The sequence below is a fragment of the Cygnus olor genome, chromosome 5 (genome assembly GCF_009769625.2).
Source record: "Cygnus olor isolate bCygOlo1 chromosome 5, bCygOlo1.pri.v2, whole genome shotgun sequence".
NCBI classification, from domain to species: Eukaryota; Metazoa; Chordata; class Aves; order Anseriformes; family Anatidae; genus Cygnus; species Cygnus olor.
In genome coordinates, this window is record NC_049173.1 from 34,439,448 (window position 1) to 34,459,239 (window position 19,792).

The 19,792-nt window shown below is 41.2% G+C and overlaps 1 pseudogene; it reads right to left on the bottom strand.

Annotated features, from left to right (window-relative positions):
- Positions 1-999: 999 nt before the first annotated feature.
- LOC121071312 lies at positions 1,000-19,276 on the bottom strand (annotated as a pseudogene).
- Between the last annotated feature and the right edge of the window lie 516 nt (positions 19,277-19,792).

Below are 19,792 nucleotides of genomic sequence, written 5' to 3' on the forward strand. Positions count from 1 at the left end.
CTCTTTCAGGTTCTGATGATTCTGTTTAAAGCTTCAGAGTGACGTAACTCAGCCAAGCATGCTGCATGTGCCTTTATCTACTTGTTTGGAAAGTAAAGATAACATCCTGCACATAAGTCTTGAAATGTGGCTGGAAGCCACCCAGGCCACATCTGCAGCACTCCCCACAACCAAAACCTTTCCATGTGCTTTTAGTAGGCTGCAAATTGTAGCTGCTGTACTGTTACACATTTAGAAACTCAACAAACTTTTGCATTAAGTGCAGTAAAAATTAGCCATAAGTGGCAAAAGAGAAAAGATGGATTATGAATGGTTAAGTTATGAGTGGGAAGCAATTAAACACATAATTGACTTGTTCACTAGTATATTTATGTATTCAAAATTGATCTGGTTGAAAAGTAACTGATGATTCATAATAGGTGGTCTGGCAGAATCAAAAGCTCTGTGTAAAGAAGCTGTGTTTTTACCTTCCAAACTAATCTTCTCAAAATACTACAGAATAAACAAAAAAAAACATTCATATGTCAACAGGCAAAAAAAAAATCAAAAATATTTTGTGATTTTTTTACATGCTGTAAATGTCACCCATTGGTCCTATTTTTATTATGGCTCTCAACATTACTACGTTTGCTGAAAGAGATCTATACAGACCTAGGAAATTTAGTTCAGTGAAATTTTAATTCATCCTAAAGCATGGTTTACCTACAAAGAATTTATTCAAAGTAGGTTAATTTGCATGTTAGGACAGAAATACACTTGCAGTCTCAGATTGCTGTGAGTCTGTGATCTAGGTTTGCATTTTTTTACATCTCATTAGGCTATTTCTCTCCTTTGCTGAGCTCATGACAGACCCAGCCAACAGTGAGGACAGACAAAGCTGACAAATTCAAGGGCCTGCACATACTTGCTTTCATTTTCAGGGGGATTAAAGCAGCAGAGTGTTATTCTGTTCAACTTGTATTTCTACTTGCTATGTACCACCCGTCACACAGGAGCAGGAAGGAGGGGGGCATAGCCAAGAAGAAGGGGAGAAAGTGCACAGAGAAGCTTGGTGGTCAAGCAGTAGAACCCTTCATCAATCATTGTTTTGCTTTCTTCGTTGATCTGGTACTCATGGCCCATGCCTCCTCTGCCTCTGTCCAAAGCCACCCTCAGGGGTGATGTGTGCCCTCAGGATGCTGTATGACATATGCCTCTCTTTAGACACTTGTCTACCATGTGCCACAGACCTGGCCCACAGGCTGTTTCTGGCCTCACCACCACCTCACAAACACAAAGCACTAGTTGTGTTAATAAAATATGCCTTTAATGTGGTCTGCCCTGAACATGTTAGACTTAAGCATTTCAGATTATTTCTCAAGGCTACTAGCACCATGCTCATGATCATCTCTGCAAATGCTTCCTCCTGATTCTCCATATTGTGCACCATGTAACAAAGTGTTCTCCACACAGCTCAATTGCAATGAATTGTTGCAGTGAAATTCTTTGGGAAATAAAGTGACTGTTCAGTCTCCTCTTCATTCGAGCAGGAATCCCTTGAAGCCTGCTGGTCAATTGTAAGGGAGTCTCAGTCTTTCAGGGGGTCACAAAGGAGACCAAAAGCATCATCTCTTTTCTGCCATTATTTCCTCTTCTGTCTTTTCCTTTCCACTGCTGTGTGCAAGGCCTGCATAATGAGGTCCTCATTATTCAGGATGTTGTATTCACCCAGCTGAACCAGACAGTCATATGCCTTCTCAGTGTATGTGACTGAATATGTTGAATAAGGGGAACAGCGGCCATAGAGATCAACTTTGCCATCCTCCATCTCTGACTCAGAGCGCTTCTGACCTAAGAGAAAGAGGTGACAAATCACTGCTGAGAGATGGGAATTACACTGGTCATAAGAAAGCAAGGTCACAGAGCAGGGAAGGGAGATATCACAGAGTGAGTTCATAATAGAAATTGTTCTTGTGTGAATGTTTGCTTGTTTGTTTGTTTAAACTAATAATTCTTTTTCAAACTGACAGCTCAATCCCTGGCTCAAGTGGATATCATCTGCTTCATATGATGATGGCAGAAAAATGGTAATTATTGCTCTTACTTAGGTCCACACTGCAGTTCTGAGCTGTGCCTATGCTCATGTAGATATATCAATGTTACCTGTAAGCTAACCAGCTTGGGGATTGAAACAGTGCAGCCAAGGCAGTAAATCTGTCTTGGGTTAAAAAAAAAAAAAAAAGTAACCTTAAGCAACAGAGAGGTTTGATTTATTGAAACGATCCAACTGTGAAGTTTAGGAGTTGGAGTATTAAACTCCTTTAATAGACTGACCATAACATCAACCTATTTTTTTAACATGCTTGATTCCTTACCCGGTGCTTTGTATTTTTGGAAGGTATCGTTAATTAGTGGGAAAAATAACAGTATTGGTGCTCCTGGAGTCTCAGTGCCTTCAAAGAGGTAACATTCCTTCAGGTTTTTCTTGTCTTCTTCACTCAAGTCCACCTTGGGAAATAGGATGCCCTGTTCTGAACAGTACTTGCAGGTCTGGTCCAGAGCCTGGATCAATGAACAGAGCAATACCAAGACTTAAAGAAGAAGATAGACTCATAATTTCTTTGGTGTCCAGTACCAAAGCGGACATTTTCCAAGCTGGTTGAGAGAGAGCTCTAAAACCCCCATGGCAAAGCATTGTAAAAGCAGAGAAAAGGTATTTGTTTTCCCCGAGTTCTTAGCACAAAACAGTCATTTTGTACAAGAAAAACAAATGAGAATATGTACAAACTATAAATGGAGTATTACACTGCAGAATTAAGCTAAAAGTACTAGCAGTTAAGACTTCCAGTAGAAGCAATATAGAAAGCATTTAAGTGTTAAAAGATTCTAGATATGCAGTAGTTGAAGAAGAAATAGAGACTGCTTCAATTTATCTCACCAGTATCTGTGATCCTGCGCTGTAATTTAAATGCAGGATGACGTCCACCTTTCTCTCTGGTTTTAGAAGCGGCATGACGCTTGTATTGATGAAAAATCCTGTATCTACTAGAGACGTATTCTTCTGATTGTGTCAGCTGGTTGGGAAACGTGTCTAACACTGTATCTAAAAAGAAATATATATATTATTCTAAGTGCAGTAGGTCAAAACTGGTTAACCTGTTTTCTGCTCTTAGACCACAACTGCAGAGCCCTAACTGGTGACTGTCTTCTGGGAAGGGGGATTTATCATATCCCTTCTCTTCTGCTTTCCCAGCTCCAGCCACAGCTTTGGGCCTGCATTAGCAACATCAAATGGAGGTGTTTCTTTTGCCTACCACCAAGTGTGTCATGTCGTCAACCAGAGGAAGCGAGGACCACCATCAGATCCTGGTGTCCCAACCTCACGAGGTGTGTGCTGCTGGCAAATTCTTGGGGTGGAGCTCAACTGCACCAAGCTACAACCCAGTGTGCCACAACTGACTGATTTAATAGTGATTCTGCCCAAACATGGTCTCTAGCCATGAAGAATGGGTTTAATATCAAATCTGTCTTTTCATTTTTTTTGTTTGCTAATTCTCTTCCCAGGCACAGAGCTCCTCCCCTGCTTTTCTCAGCTGTCTTCACCTTTCCATCTGCGGAAATGCTTGTTCTCCAGGTAGTCATTATGCATCTGAAAGCCCTTCAGAAAGTTGTGCTCCTGGGCAACAGAGAAGCGGTCAGTGAGAGCGTCACGGATAATGCTGCTGAGGGGGCCAGGGGGTGAACAGGCGAGTCTTCAGCTCATGGGGCTTCAGCGGTAGAAGAGGTTCTTCCTCTGCACAGTGAGAAATGGTTAAATTTTACCTGCCTAGAGCAAGGTAACCCCCCAAAATATCAAAAATAAGGAATAAAAATCAGTGTTTTCTTTATTTAAAAAGCCTGGGATGAAAAGACTTGATGAGCACAAATGACAAAGTAGAAAAAGAAAATGAAATGCTACTCCTGCCAGCAAATATCATTTCCTTACACAGTCCAGATTTGGATAGAAAACAAGACCCAGCATCAAGCAGCAATAAAAATCTGTACCAGATATCCTCATGGAACGGACTGAAGGCAGGCTTTAGAAAAGCCTGTTTCCAAAACTTTGTACAAGAAAAGACTTTGTACAAGAAAAGACAAGAAAACTTGTAAAACAAAAAACTGTTGTACTTGTTTGCATTACAGTAGCTCCTGCTTAAGGTAGTCAACATCCTTTTGCTTTATTAATAACCTACAGATAATCTCATTAATCCCAAACATTTTACTCTTCTGCCAAATCAGTGTTTAGCCCTCAATGACTACATACACAGGACTGGAGATTTTTTCTTTATGCTTCACCATATGAGACTTTGAAAATGATTCCCTTGGAAAGGCAACGTGACCTTTGAAGAAACATGTCGAAAAATGCCAAATATACGGTGTACGTTTCACATAGCAGATGGGTATGACAGTTTATCTAACATTAAATCTAACAATAAATACACAGTAGGGAAGAAGTATGATAACTAACCTATATTGTCCATTTTGTCCTGGGTCCACCTGTGCCAGAAATCCTCTGATGAATGGGACAAATTCCAGATGTATAACACATTCAATGAAAATAAACTACTCCATATGCCTGTAAATAAAAGAGTTTTCTAACTCCAGCATTCTCACATCATAGATCTCAGAACTGTTACCGTGAGATAACATTCACAAGGTTTATGCTTTTCTTTAGCTTGTTTTAAATAAGTGCTGCATCATTTTAACTTGTCCGTTGTTTTTTAAGCCTTATTTTGGTACGCAAGTTTTGTCTTGTGGACATATTTTATTTTAATAGATGGTGACATTTTTATGAATTCATGTAACTTACGAAAAATGTATGTATTAGGCTAAAATAGTACAGTTTCTCCCTCACTCAAAGTCAAGTGGCCAGAGAAGACTGCATTTGAGCCACTGAATGTGTGGCCAAGGAAGGCTCTCTGGAGCGAGTGTGACCTAGCATGCTCAAACACATCATGACGCAGTGAAGAACCTGCAGGAAGACTCATGTAGACTGACAATAGGAAGCACACAAATTACTGACTACCTGTGAAACAGGCAAGAGGCAACATGCTTGGGGCTGCTCTGGAGGTCACCTTTTTGCAGTGGATTCCCGGGGACATGGATTTTATTATTGGACTGGAAGCAGTACTATATTGTTACTGAAAACTAGATTTAAAAAAGAAAGTAACTATTTGTCTGTCATTCAAAATTTTCTATTTTACAATAAACTGAATCCACTATACTAAGCATTAACTCATAATGAGATATTTATTATCTCCACTGAAACTACATTCCTGTCATGCACCTGTTCTTTATTTTACTGCTTAGTTTACATAGCTCACAACTTAAAGTAATAAATAAATAAATAAATCAGATGTTTTCAAGACAATAGCTTACCTTCTAAGAAGCAGATCCGGGATTCAGGGAGCTTCTTCATTAACCGACCCATGAAGAACTCACTGCCAAAATCCTCAGAGTGAACAAAAACTCCATATTTTTGCAATCCTACCTCATAAGGGGTGAACTCTACCCATTCTGTGAAAAGGAATGCAAAGGAGAAAACAATGTTTTATTACAGCCCCTTAACTGTGGATAAAAAAGTTGTCAACATGGGAATGAAAGGATGTAAAACTGAAAATCATTTCTACAGTTCATTCTAATATTTCAGACAAATAGCAAGGAGTTATAAGCATGATGACAATGAAAACCAGTGTACATGAAAAGTCTTTGGAATATTTTTGAGTCTGTTGTGTGGAAGGTCAAACTACCCAACCACAAGGACGTTATGCCAATATATACCAGATGAGGTTCTGGTCTTTAACAGAGAAGGGTTTTTTTAGTCTACCTAAAGAGACTGTCCCTGGATTGACCAGTTTAAATATAAAGACAAATGGCTCTCAGAAATCTCGTAATTACCTTTGAAATCCAGAGTGCTATAGTTGTTCTTGACATTGACTGCAGTATAGATAGGCAAAGGGTTCTGACCACGATCAATGGCCCGTTGCTGATCAGAGAGTTTATGGTTGTCCTTCTGTGATTCCAGAAATATGGTTATATTGAGACAAAAATTAGCAGAAGGCTGTTTTCTCTGGATCTAAACTTGTAGGGCAATAAAAGTCCTGCCTCTAATATATTACACGTGCTGGAGTTAAATTCTGAGATGTTCTGTATTTTCCAAAATTCCTGAGAGAGCACTGTTACCGAAATATCTGCAGGCCCTGGGATGCCAGATTATTTGATGACCATTAGGATGAAAGTGGAAGGAAATGCTCGAGAGCAGAAAGCAATACTCAAGGTATAAAGCAACTTAATGTGTTATGCTACAAGTTTATGTAAGACTTCTCACACATATTTCAAAAGTTTGCAGGTCCATTTGTTAATACCTTTCATGGGCATTAAGATACTGTCTGTAATTTTGCTATTTCTAAACAAAATATTTACAAGAATATGCTAACAAATCTTAAGGTTTTTTTTTCAAAATGTTAATTTTGCAGTTCTCTCAGAAAAAGATATTCAAAATCTCAAAGCAAGAATGCTGTTTTCCACCATGGATGGACAACTAAAAGAGTGCCACCAAATGTTTTGAAAATATCTGGGTGCTTGCATACGCACAATCTTGTAACAAATGACTTTTCTCAGAACAAATAAGAAAACATCATCTCTAGAAATTAATTTTCAGAAAAATGTAAGCCAATGTAAACTCTGCTTTATGACATACTGTACCCCATCATGCAACAAAGATTCCAGGACAAGCCCCCAGAGATCTATAAAAGATGTTTTGCGGCCCTCTTTTTTCCGTTGGCACAGTTGCTTTTTGTAATACTTCAAATACTCCAAGGAAAGGGAACTTATTTTGCATTTTGTCATATGTTTTCGAGCCTCGCTTATTTGCTTATCGAGATCCTTTTGTGACCAGTCAGCATCTCTGTACAAGTTTGACATGGTCCTAGGAAGAGGAAATATACATTGGAGAGGAAAAAAACAAACAAACAAACAAACAAGGTTTGATTAAGCAGCTAATAGCTAAATTTCATGCTTCTATTTTAAGATCTTTTTAAGTTCTATTTTAAGCAAAGGCTTCCACTCTGCAGTTGTGTGCTCCCCAAGAAATTATTGCTCTCTCTTTTAAAAGTCATAATCAGTATCTCTGTCAAAATGACTTGAGCAATTTTCCATGAGTTGTTTTTAGACAAACACTAATTTTCAAGCTGTTGTAAATTATGTGACTTTCCCCCATGAAAAGATTTTAATCTGTCATTGGAAGGAGAACTAAAAACAGGGTAACTGAGCAGGTATCATAAGTGGACCACCGCTGTCAGCCCTGGCCTACCTCAGTGCACCAGTGTCTAGAGGAAGAAGGCCATGAGGAGCTGCCCAGTCCCACCTACCAAGTTGTACCAGACAAGCCAGTTAGGTATGTGGCACAGTCCAGGACATGGAGTTTCTTGAGCCCCCGCAGACTGCCGTACAGTGCGGTCAAAGATCTCATCCCTCCTCCTGTAGTCATGATGGCAACCACTGGGGTCTGAGCAACACACGAACAGAAAGGGCTGGTGTCAGGCAGCAGGCTGCAGCCGGACCGGGAGCTGCGTGCCCTGCCCTCAGCAGAGACCTCCTGTTACGGATAGCCTGATGCCATCACAAGCACCCAGTCACAAACAGCCTTCTAACTGATTTCTACTGAAACAAAATACAATTTATTTATAAAGGATGACAGGAATAAAATAATTACATTTTTTACTCGGATAATTGACACTTGTCTCTAATGCATTTAACACTTGCTTGGTACAAAACAAAAGAAAATGCATTAATTCAAAACAGAAGTCGCAAAAGAGAGAAAGCATCAGTTGTAAAACTGGGAATTAAAAGAAATCTCACAGGCCAAAGAGAGGTTGACGGGAAATTTCAAGCATAGGTTGATGGTAAATTTTAAGCTAGAAATTGCAACTCATTGTCAAGGAAAACAGCACTGGAAGAAAAAGCAATACACCTGGACTGGAACAGTGACATAGCAAAGGAGAAAATCAGAGTAAACCAAAGTAAGGTGCATTATTTGGACCCTTCATTGCCATGGCAGTGAGAAGCAATCAGGAGAGGGGAGTGCAGATTTTGCAACTTATCCAGGTTAGGTCTGATGCAGAGAAAAAAAGCTTTGATCCTTGGTGCCTCTGAGCCACCCAAGCTACTAATATAATGAATATTCAATATCAAACTAGGTGTTCCTACTGCAAGGCATTCATTAGATGTTTTGAATGTTCACCACACAGACCTCATGGTCCAGCAAATCCTGTTCCAGATGCAGGACCTTCTTCAGAGCAGCAGCAACACACTTCTGCCTTTTGCATAGAAACTCTTTCTCCTGGATGCAGAGGTCAAACCCTAAACGCACGTCAAGGTGGTCTGGGCTGGAGCAGAGATCAGGAAAAAAAGCATATTGAATTTTATTACTGGCAGACAATCTCATAATCTCTAATACAAATAAATCTACTAAATTCACAAAGTACTGCATTTACAGGAAGATTCTTTCCTACACTCAAATAGGTACTTAGTACCACATGAAATAATAATTGAAAGAGGAACTGCTAAATTTCCAGGCAGTTATTTTTTTAAAAAAGAAAAAAAAAGAAGAAGGGAAGACATTCCTACAGATAAATTCAGAGAAGCCTGCTGTCTGAAGTCTTACCAGTCTTCCGTCTTCGCATGTAAATCAAATCCTTTATCCTGGAAAGCAAAATGCAAACAATGTAAGTGTAATAACCTGCTTTAGCACTCCTCCCTGCTGCCTCAAAAAGAGTTTTATCTTGTGCTGTCTTAGCAATGCAGATACAAATCAGGTGCTCTGAATAATTCAGCAGGGTATATGAATTGACTGCAATGTGTCAGGGATTTTGTTCAGTAGTTCCCAATATTTTGTAGTGAATGTAACATCTGAGGCCAACTGCTGTTTACAGAGGAAAGTAATGATAATTTACGCCTTACAGCCCCCTGCCAACATTACTTCTCCTGGGCTATCAAGAGGCAAACAGTCAGGTTACAGCCACACTAGTTTTACACAGCAGCACTTATTCCTCCTTTTCTGCAGCTTATACCCTACAAAAGCTGTGTTCCTTTGATTCTAAATGGATTTTCTGTAAGTATGGATCTAAAACTACTTTGCAAAGCACGGTCAGCATGAGCAAGAGACTGTCGCTACCTCTGTTAGTTCAGGTACCCCACACTTGTGAGAAGAGGAAAAGCAGATTATCCAAATTTAGCATGAAGTAAGGTCAGGATGGAGTAACAACATCCTCTGTACTCCCACATTCATTCAAAGAGAACAAGACACAGCCTGGCATTATTACCCAAAGACCCACCAGTACTCAATTGTGGCATTGTTTTTCGCATGCTTTCATCCCTGAAAATACCCTGGTAATCACCAGAGCATTTCAAAATGATCAAATGGGCCAGGAGCTCCCAGTTTCCTCAGGTAGAAACTGAGGCCTCTGCTCTGCAGACCTTGCTTGCCTGATTCCCATTACCCACACCAGTGCTAAGAGGGTGGGACTCCCAGTCCCATGCAGAGTCACCAGGCTGTCCTGCAGTGAGACCAGTCTTCCCAATGGCAGGGAGATGCACTGGCAAGGACAGGGAAGAGCTGGAAGAGACCACTGCAGGTGGAGCTCCAAGGGACTGTTCACTGGGGATGCAGACTTCCAGGCTTGGGCTCCTCAACCCTCAAACAAGCAGGCACTCACCTCTGCTAAGATCATGCTTTTTCCACTTGGAAGGGAATGAAGTTCCATGTTTGGAAAGGCTGAGTTTGTACCACACAAACGAGAGTGCTGAAAAGATATAAATATATCCAAGTTTATAATATAAAGCAATGTTACTCTCTTTACACAGAAGCAAATGAATGTTACTATTTATGGTGCATGTTATTCTACATGCCACTGCTATGCTTTATGAAGTCCAGTAATAACATACGTAGGAGGGAGGTGGTTTCTTCCCTGGTAGCGTAACATCCAGCATTGGCTGCTTGTATTTGGCATAGTGGAATTTGGCAGGATAGGGTGAACCGAAGACTAGATCAGATCCCAGCCTAATGCCTTGGGTGCCCTCGTATGAGCCTTGCACCTTGAAGGAGAATTCTTTCTCTAGGGAAGTGACACAGAAGCAGACACAGCAGTTTTGTTATCAAAACCAGTAACACAAATCCTTACAACACCTAACACAAGGCTGTTCTCATTTTTGATTTGATTTTTTTTCAGTCTTACAATAAGCCATTTGCCTTCATAACATTAGTATGGCATGATTTAAAAACAGTTGATGGAAAAGTAACCTCACTTGATTTCCTCGCCTTTTTCTTCTTCTTCTCAGTCACCTGAACTTCCAAGAAGCAGACTTTGCGAGACTGTAAGAAATATGAGCAACAAAATACTTCACCGACAGGGAATTTTCCAGTTTGAGATTCTGCTTCCCAGTCCAAGCTCATACTGATGATGATACAAATGCTACATAGGCAGTGCACTGTGTCCCAAATAAAACATTTTTCTAAACCACAACCTTGATTTCAAATGCTGGCTGGAATAGCAATCTCTGAGAAATCAGACACAGGGCAAGGCTGGCACTGGTGGTGTGGAGGAAGAGGGCTTGCAGAAGGGAGAAGGTAAGGATATGTACCATGAGGCAGATGACGATGAGGGAAATCACCACCTTTCAGCACCAGCTTTGTTATGTCAAAGGGTATGTTGGCCTGATGACTGTGAGTCAAGTGAAACAAGTGTGGCAACAGGACAAGAAAGATGACGAAACATGACACTCACCACTAGTACTCCATTAGTAATGATGGTTTCAGGAGGGCCTGAACTAGGAAACAGAAAGAAAAACATATTTTTAATAACTCAGTATAATTACAGTTTAATTTATGAGCCACACCCTTCTTCTCATTTTCTTCTTGCTTATTTTTAGCTGTGTATTGGATCCGAAAGAAAAAATCCAGGAGACCTGTGGCACAAGTTTCCTCGCTGTGCCGTCAATGCACAGTTATTGTACCAGCTAGTCCAGTCCTGGGGCTGAGCAAACAAAAAAGGGTACTGCAGGGCCAAACTGTGTGGTGACTTTACGCTAAGCCCCAAGATGAGCCTGCAGATAGTTTTGCTGAATCCTGTTTTTAAAGAATTGCAATTTGTCTGAGATTAAAAATCCACTGATTATTCCACGTTCTGTTATGCTTTGAATAGAGGCAAATCTCCCTACAAGTCTCAAAGGAGCACATTACAGAACAGCAGTCCCAGTATTCTGCTCTTAAATAATATTCATTGAAGTAGGCAAAGGAAAGATTTTAGGGTACTCTCCCTGCCTGCCTGAAGTTCATGGAAGGTCACCTGGATGCACCAGTTCATCAGCTCATACCACAGATTCCATGGGAAACCTTGTTAGTCATCAGCATCATCAAGGAATGATGCACTCCGGGCAATTATGCTAGATTATTCCATGCCTTGGAATTGCTTTTTCCTTTTGCTACAGATTATGTTGCATTTCATGTTTACTCACATGTTATCCAATGCAAATCCCACCTCTAGTTCCTCTTTTCTCTGGAAAATAAAGAAAGGAAAAAGCATTTGGCACTGGTCTACTGGCACTTCTCATAATACAAGTCTCATTCTTATAATGTAGGTAAATACATTGTTCATGACTAGCAGAGCATTTAAAAAATGAGCATATGCCACCTCTGGCCTGTCTGTCTTGAGCCTCAGGATTCTTTATAGCTGCTGTCTCACCAAGTCTGCCAGCAGGGAGAAAGAGGGTTTGCTGAGGTGAGCAGCCAAACCCTTCTGGTGCAAGGAGGGAAAATGGAGGCATGCAAAGCAGTTGTGGAAGAGGACAATCACTTTAGTAATACATTGAGGGCACTGGGGCAAAGGTAAATCTAACATTAAGTTTTCTTCTGTGGGTGGGAGAGAAGGGCATAATTCCTCAGTAGAAGGTGGCGCTGAAGAGAGGAAAGCATAAGTGGGGACAGAAGGGATGACCAACAGAGAAACAAGATCATGCTGTAGGTTACTTATCTGCTCAAAGAGGGCAAGAATACTTACTACATTGAAGGCATCAAAAAGTTCTTAATATAGTGTGGTGGTTTTTCCCTGCTGGACAGCTAAACTCCACCACAACTGTTCTGTGGTTTCATAACACTATATATAGGGAAAAAATGTTATGAAGGCCTGAAGATCATGAATTCTAACTCTTGTAGCTGTGCAAGTGCAGTAATGAAAGGTTTGGATATGGCACCTGTAATCACCTAGACTATAATGAGCTAGATTACAACCAGCAGAATATTTCTATTTCCATCAAGGGCTAGTGGAAGTCCATGCACTCCTCTCATATTTTGCAAAGAAAGAAATGTTCAAATAAGGCATTTAGAGATAATGAAGTGCAAAGTAGAGTTTGGATGTGTGTAGATAAGATCAACTGGATGGTGCATGACAGATGTACAAAAGACTAAGAGGGAAGTGGAAAAGGAGAGATACTGGCCAAACACACAGGGAGATGGGATGCACCTTTTCATCTGTTAACCTCTGGTTGCTCAATCCTGATCTTTGGTTACTCAAGTGTGACACTTGCTGGTGTCCCTGGACAACGAAGCCTGCCTGACAAGTGTGATGTTCATTGAAGATACTGAATTGAGCAAGGTGGGGGTAGTTCACCCTCTGGCCAAAGCAAGTTCAGAAACAGGCCCATTGCAACTGGCAGATGAACAATCAACAGCAGAGACTCACAAAACACTTAATTGGCCTTGCTGGTATCAGACAATACCACTCCCATGGTTAACATGTGGGCTGGCTGGATGTGAAGTGCTGATATCCAAGGTTGCACATATAGGTGCAACAGCTGATGCCTTGCATGTGGATCAGCTTGGTGCAGAGCACAGCACCAGTGATCCCACACAGAGAAAGGATCCATCTTCCTCATGCTTTCCACCCAGGGCATGGGGTGTTCCTCACAGCAAAAAACATCCCTTCGTGCACAAGGTGCCCCGCAGGGACCCCTACCTAAGAGAGACAGCAGGGCTTTACTTAAGTACTCATTAATAACTATTGTTTTTTGATCTCCCTGGGAAACACTGAAAGCACATGGAGATTCTCCACAGAGATGTGCAGTGAACATTCAAATCTCTCAGCACCTCAGCTTTGGTGGTGGAAGTGCTGCTTGCACTGGATCAAGGTCCCAACACCCAGCCTTCTGATAAGATGGCCATCCCCTGCCACCATGCAGTGCATCCTGCCCTTTCAGCATGTCCTAAGTGGCTGTACAACATTGGCCCTAAGGTTTCAAACACAACTTTCAGAACCTCCCTGGACAGTCGGGAGGAACACAGGAACATTTCTTGTTGCGAAGCTGAGTGACGTGACTTGGACACCTTATTTAAACACCCACGCCACTGCCTGTAATTAGCAACAAGTCTGGTTCGACATTCGGTTCCGATCACAGAGCTATAACTTCCTAATTAGTAGGTTAAGTAACAAGTTATGACAAAAGCATCATGTGACTGTTATTGGTGTGGACGCACTCCTGCAGGATCCTCAGTGGGGGTAGGCTCAACAAGGTGGTAGTTTTGCAGAGACATTTACAGTTTGTTAGCTTCTTTGGTCAAATACATCCACACCAAACTTCAGTGTGCCTACAGATGCAGGAGTGAAGAGGTTTTCCCAAGTCAGAGTGGAAAAATTACTCCCTTTTATGTGACAAGGAAATCCATACGCAAGATGGAAAAAAAAAAAGGCATTGCAAATAACATTTTAGAAAGAAAAGCAGGCAAAAGAAATGTTTTTGTCAACCAATTCCATATCTTATTTCAGAACTCACCTGTGAATCACACTTGAAGTGCATGAAGACTTGTTCTCCCAGGGAAAGTTTGGCTATATCGAAATACACTGTGAAGAGGTGATCGTCTTGAGTAACTACATCCTTATCATACAGCCCCAGCTCCAGCACATTCTGGGAAGGGAAGCACATTAAACGTGACAGGAGTCATTTAAAGCAGTGGATCCTTTTTTTATTTGGTTTCTGTGTTGAGTGAGAGGAAGTAAAGAAAGAGAAGGAAAGGAAGGAGGAAATGAACTCCATGCAAGTCTGCCTACAAGGAGGCATGAGGAGAAATTAGACATCTCAAAGGTTATATTCTACCCATGGCTAAATGATACACTTGTCTTTCATGACATGGAAAACATCATAAGGGTAAGCGTTATTCTCACATTTTTCTGCATATTTCTTTGCCTCACAGGAAAATTATGTATGTCTGCTTTGCAAAAGGACGAAACCTGGCAGTTGTTCCCTAGATCACAGTTAACAGTGAAGTCCCAGCTCAGTACCTTGACCTGACCCTGGATTCTGAAGTAGAAGGTTTCATTCCAAACTGGATCTTTGCAATTCTGGATGGCTTTAGTCTGAAATTTCTCAGTTGAAGCAGTTGGCAGCCACAGGCTCACATAGCAATCAGTCTGGCTTACTGTATGTTAAAAAACACAAACACATCTAAAGTCAGAATTTGCTCTAGAAGAATAAATGACTTGAACATGAAGTTTTGCTTTCAAAGAGAGACACTGTGATACATGATGTCATATTTGTCCAACATAAATGTTATGATTTAGGTAATAAGGATGGAGAAAAAGACATGGAAAGGGACATGATTATTCTCATTAATAAATGCAATTAAAATATAATAAATGCATTAAACCAAAGGTTTTTCTCCTTCTATGTCATCAGTCAGAGTAGCCCACTATAAAAAAAAAAAAAAAAAAGGAGTCTGTGGCACCCCGTACCATCACATGGACTGCCAGTTTGCTTATTGTATATCTTTCAAATCTGGGAGCCAGTTTCAGCTCTTGCTGAAAGGGACAGCTCTGGTGGAACCAGTGAGCTGGACTGTGGAGGGGGCATCCAGAGAACAAATAAACACTGAGGTTCTCTTGAATTTTAGCACTGCAAAAATGCAGAAGAGCAGACTTCAGATACAAGTACTTGCCTTGAAAGAAGCTAAATTGCATTGTCAGTTTATTAACATATAGAAGTTGCTACTCAGCAACACCACGGTGACTTTGTCAGAAGGTTTGGAAGGAAATTAGATGTGATTAGCGATGTAGGGTACTTGCGTCAAGTGCCAGATTTGTTGTAATTAGTAACAAAATTGAAAGGTCAAAGCTGTAAATATATCACGATGACAGACGGGAATTGTGTAGCAAGCGAGAAATACATCCCAATACATTAACCAACATGGCTGAGGGACACTTGGACAAATGAATAGGAAGGAGGATAAAATAAACTATGAAGAGTTTATAGCAGAGGGTACTTTTCCAAGCTTTTCCTCCAAGTAGCAATTCAGGTCAGCCATATCGCCCTGTGCCTGGAAGGGTTAAGGAAACAAAGTGATTGCTTCTATTTCAGTCAGATAGAACTTTAAAAAAAAAAATGCTTATTGATTTTTGCTTAAGGAAACCTATAACCTTCTATTACATTTCAGCTGCAGGCCATCAGAAGTGAGCCTACAAATAGTAACAACACCTAACAGTGTTTAATCTGCAAAAGCTGGTACTCAGGGAATCAGGGTGTGGTACTTTGGATTAGCTGCCCTTTAGAAGCTTTAAGTACAGGCTAACTTTGAGATAATACTACTCCACTTTCAGTGTTCCGTTATTCCAACCAGTTTGTGTATTCTGTTTGATGAATATACTCCAGAGGAAAACATATGAGATCATGCTGCATTTCTTGCTTCTAACAGACTAGAGTAGCTGTTTCCCTGTTCTCTTTAGGGATGCAGAGAAATATGTGCACTAGGTACAGCTGTGACCTTACACAATCATCTCTGCACAGAATGGGGCTAATGCAAAAAAAAGCAACACACTGTGTTCATTGCTGGGACAAGCATGCCAGTGGGGGACTTTTCCTATCCAAGAAAAAATCTAGAAAGCCCTTTTTCTTGGAGCAGGACTAGCTCGTGCTCCATGAAGGTTAGGGGGACCATAAGAGTACTGCAAATACTTACACACATCTGCCTGGTGGATATTTCTTGCTCTTATGACTCTTATAGTCAGTAAGTAACATGGAGATGATTCTGTCTGCAAGAAAAATATAAAACCACACGCAAAAGACTAGAATGAATCCTAAAGGTAAATAGCATATTTAGGAGTTAGAAATGATTAAAAGAGACAAACACCCAAATCATCAACTGTTTACTTGAATTTTCTGGGTAATTTAGAAATAGTCAGCACAATGGTTTTTCTACTATTATCTGAATCATATACGAGGCTGAAAGGTTTCTCTTCTGTTATAGCATAGAATGCAGATTTAAATAATTATAGTGAATTCCTTTGCTTTCTAACTAAAATCCATCTACACAAAGTGGTATGATTTAGATTCAGTTTGGGAGATATTATGAATTTCAAAGGTAGAAAATGAAAGGCTGCTTTGGGCTTTTTGCAAGTGATAAAATTATCATTGTGGGAATCGGCTCCCATCCAGCTATTACACAAATTTGGAGTCCTGGGCTACAGAATATGATTTTCTCATATTCCTGCTCTTTAAACATACAGTACTCCCAGTACTGTATCAGTATTCATAGGCCTGATGGAATACATGCCCATGTGGTGTCTCTCATAATGTTCAGCCCCAGCTACAGCTGGGGCTAACAAATATATGTTGTCCATACTGGGAGCAGTTAACAAGTAGGTTAGTGAAGAACAAGGTAAAAGTAACCTTCATGTAACCAAAGCACTCAGTCCTAGGAAAAGCCACAAAAGCATTGGTGCTGTTCAGCTGCATTGCCACTGGCTGTGTGCACAAATCAAGGATGTCAAACCCCAGCTGAGGATCCAAAGAGCAGCTCTGGATACAACCATCCACTTGCATTCATGTCTAAAACCTAATTCTAAAGGTACAGAAATGAGGGAGCTACAGGTGGAATAGGTTCATAACATAGCCAAAAAGTATAGTAATTACCAAAAGGTGAGGGCACTGTGCAAGCCCTTGATGCTCAGTGAGGACAGAGCAAAGGTGAAGGAAACTGAAAGCAGATATTTAAGAATACGGCCTGTACTATCTGTATTTTTCTGCTTAGTCAATTTTTACTTTCCTTTACTCTCTTTGCAGCTTTATAAGAATTGCTGACCCCGTTTTTGCTGTATAAAGCTACTTTACAAAGCTGCCTGTAAGCTGTTGAAAAGCAGGCAAGTGTGGGTTGCCACTGCAAAGCGGGGAGCACAGAGCCCCTCAGGGGAGCTGGGCTGCCAGGGATGCCAGGCAAGGGGCCACAGTCTGGAATGATGAAGAGGAGTGAGGAAGGGCAGGTGTTGTCAGTGGCTGGCTTTGGAGAAGACATTCTCCTGGAAGGACTCAACTCTGTTTCAGGAACTGGGTTCCCTGGAGTAACCCTCGTGGCCTGTGCTCATATTAAAAGCAGCAGAGGGGAGAACAGATTGAGGCAGGTGCTCAGGCATGTGGACATACCCTGCCATAACCAGCAAACCTTGGCTTAGACACGACAGAGATATAGATCACGAATGGATGAAACTCCATCGGCAGCAGAAAGGATTGGTTGTTCCTTAAACTGTAAGCCCAACACTCGCTGCTTTGCATCTTAACTCAGCTCTGTTCCTAATTATTATTCTAATAACTATTATTCCTTAGACACTGTTCCTAATTATTATTAAATGGCAGTAAACTAGAGAGAAAAATCTCAAAAGTCTATTTAAGCACATCTGGTCCTATGGTTTCTAAGAGGAAAGATTTCACACAACATGCCTGAAGTCTCCTGGAAAACTTCTTAGCTGGGATTCCTTTTTTTTTTTTTTTTTTTTTTTTTGAGAGGCCAGAAGTAAGATTAATCCAGGAAATCAGGTGTTGAAAAGCCTCTTCAGAATTGTGACATGCTCTTTTTGGGAGCAAGTGGTTTGATTTTACAGTTATTGCTACCTACTCTGGCAGTAAATTTGTCCTTATGCTTTGGCAAGACATATGGAGCAGAAAGCCTAATCAAACCCATCCTTGTAAAATTATTAATCTTATTCAAACAGGATTAATTTTCCCTTTGCCAAGGATAGAAAACAGCAGCAGGACTTGAACGTGAAGCAAGACTGCGTAAGCAAAGTGATCAAATGATAAGCTGGATGGTGTTTTGTGGAGGCAGCTGGATGGGTTATGAGACCTAATTACTGTTCAGCAGACACTGAAACCTATCTCTTCTCACCCAGGCTCCACCCAGCAGAAAAGTCTCTTCTACGGTTTTCTTTTAAAATTCTCCTTTATGGTACCTTTGTAGCCAAAGTCCACTGCTCCCCATCAGGATTCAGCCGCATAATTCCTTCTAGTGCACCAGTTTGGGTGATCAGCTCCTGCAACAGGAAGGGCCAACGTTACCCCTGGAAAAACCATCCTGTCTCTTATCAGCAATCCTCATTAGGAATTCACAACTGCAGAGCAATGGAGGGGAGCCCACGGTCGGTGCTGCCCACGGGGCCTCAGCAGGTAAAGATCCTTCCAGCTGTGCCCAGTGCCGCTGCCTGCGCTGTGCTTGCCCCACCAAGGTTGGGCAGGGGCGTAGCAGCCAAGCAAGGTCCACCCTTTGCATGACACACTAGCAGGGGCGACTGCTCCTAGCTCTGACTGTTAAAGGAACAGCAAACCTGCCTCTAGAAACACACCCTGTAATTAATTCTTCACCTTAAAGCGCATCTCTATGCTACTCAATACTTTTTTCTAAGGTTGCATATGGCACGTTTCTGAAATGAAGAAAACCCCAACATATACAAAATACTCCTTTAGTAATCAAACTCTTACTCCCCAAGCAGTTTTCCCTTTCTTTCCATGGCTTGCTCTCATTTTTAATTTCCATAATGAGTTCTTGAAACACTGACTTTCTTATTCCTGTGCAGAATCACTTACAGTCATTAATAGGTCAAGAAAGCAGTCCCGTCCGTGCACGATGTGCAGCATAACCTGTTGAGGTCCCAGACGCCTCATTTTGCTCTGCACCCTTCTTACCTGAGACAAAACACCACCTGGCTCCATTGTGGCTACTGTTACATACATGTCCAGCGTTATCTCTGGCAATGCAGCTTCACATCTCCCAGCTTCCAGAGGCACCAATAGTTTAAATGTCTCAAATGCAGGTGAGCAACTATTTTATAAACTGACTCAGAGCCCCACCTCTGCCTGATTTCTTAAACCCAGCTATTCCCCTCCCATTTTCTTATGCTAGGAAACTGAATCTTGTGGTAGGATAAACAGAAAAAATGCTTCTCTCTGTACAATGGCTGGAAGAATGCTGTTTGGGTGACTTTGCCCAACACTGGCCAATGGGCCAACAATGCCTTTTTACCTGAGCAGTGAACTTTCCACTTAGCAAGGCCCCAGTAAGATGCAGAAACTGTGTATAACCTAAATGCAGTTAATCTGTGATAGTAAGTAGACAGGATACAACAGCTAATAGAAAAAAAAAAAAAAAAAAAAAGAGAGGGACAATACTATTGCTCTCACACCAAACAGTTTGCAAAAGCCAGCTGAAGGGTTTCTGTACCACCTCTGTCTGCACTCCCATGCTTAGGTGTGCAGAGCAGGCACATCACATGGTGTTTTGTCTCTACTCTGCCAAGGTCCAGCAGGGCTGGGTCTCTCCCCAAGCAGTTGTATCCTTTTCCCCTCCTTTTCTATGGCTTGTTATTATTACTGAATAGTCCTGAAGCCATGATTTTCCTTAGCCTAGCTCCACCCCGTAAATACTTCTATGCTGCTTTCCAGCTCAGACTGACTCTGGCTGTAACCT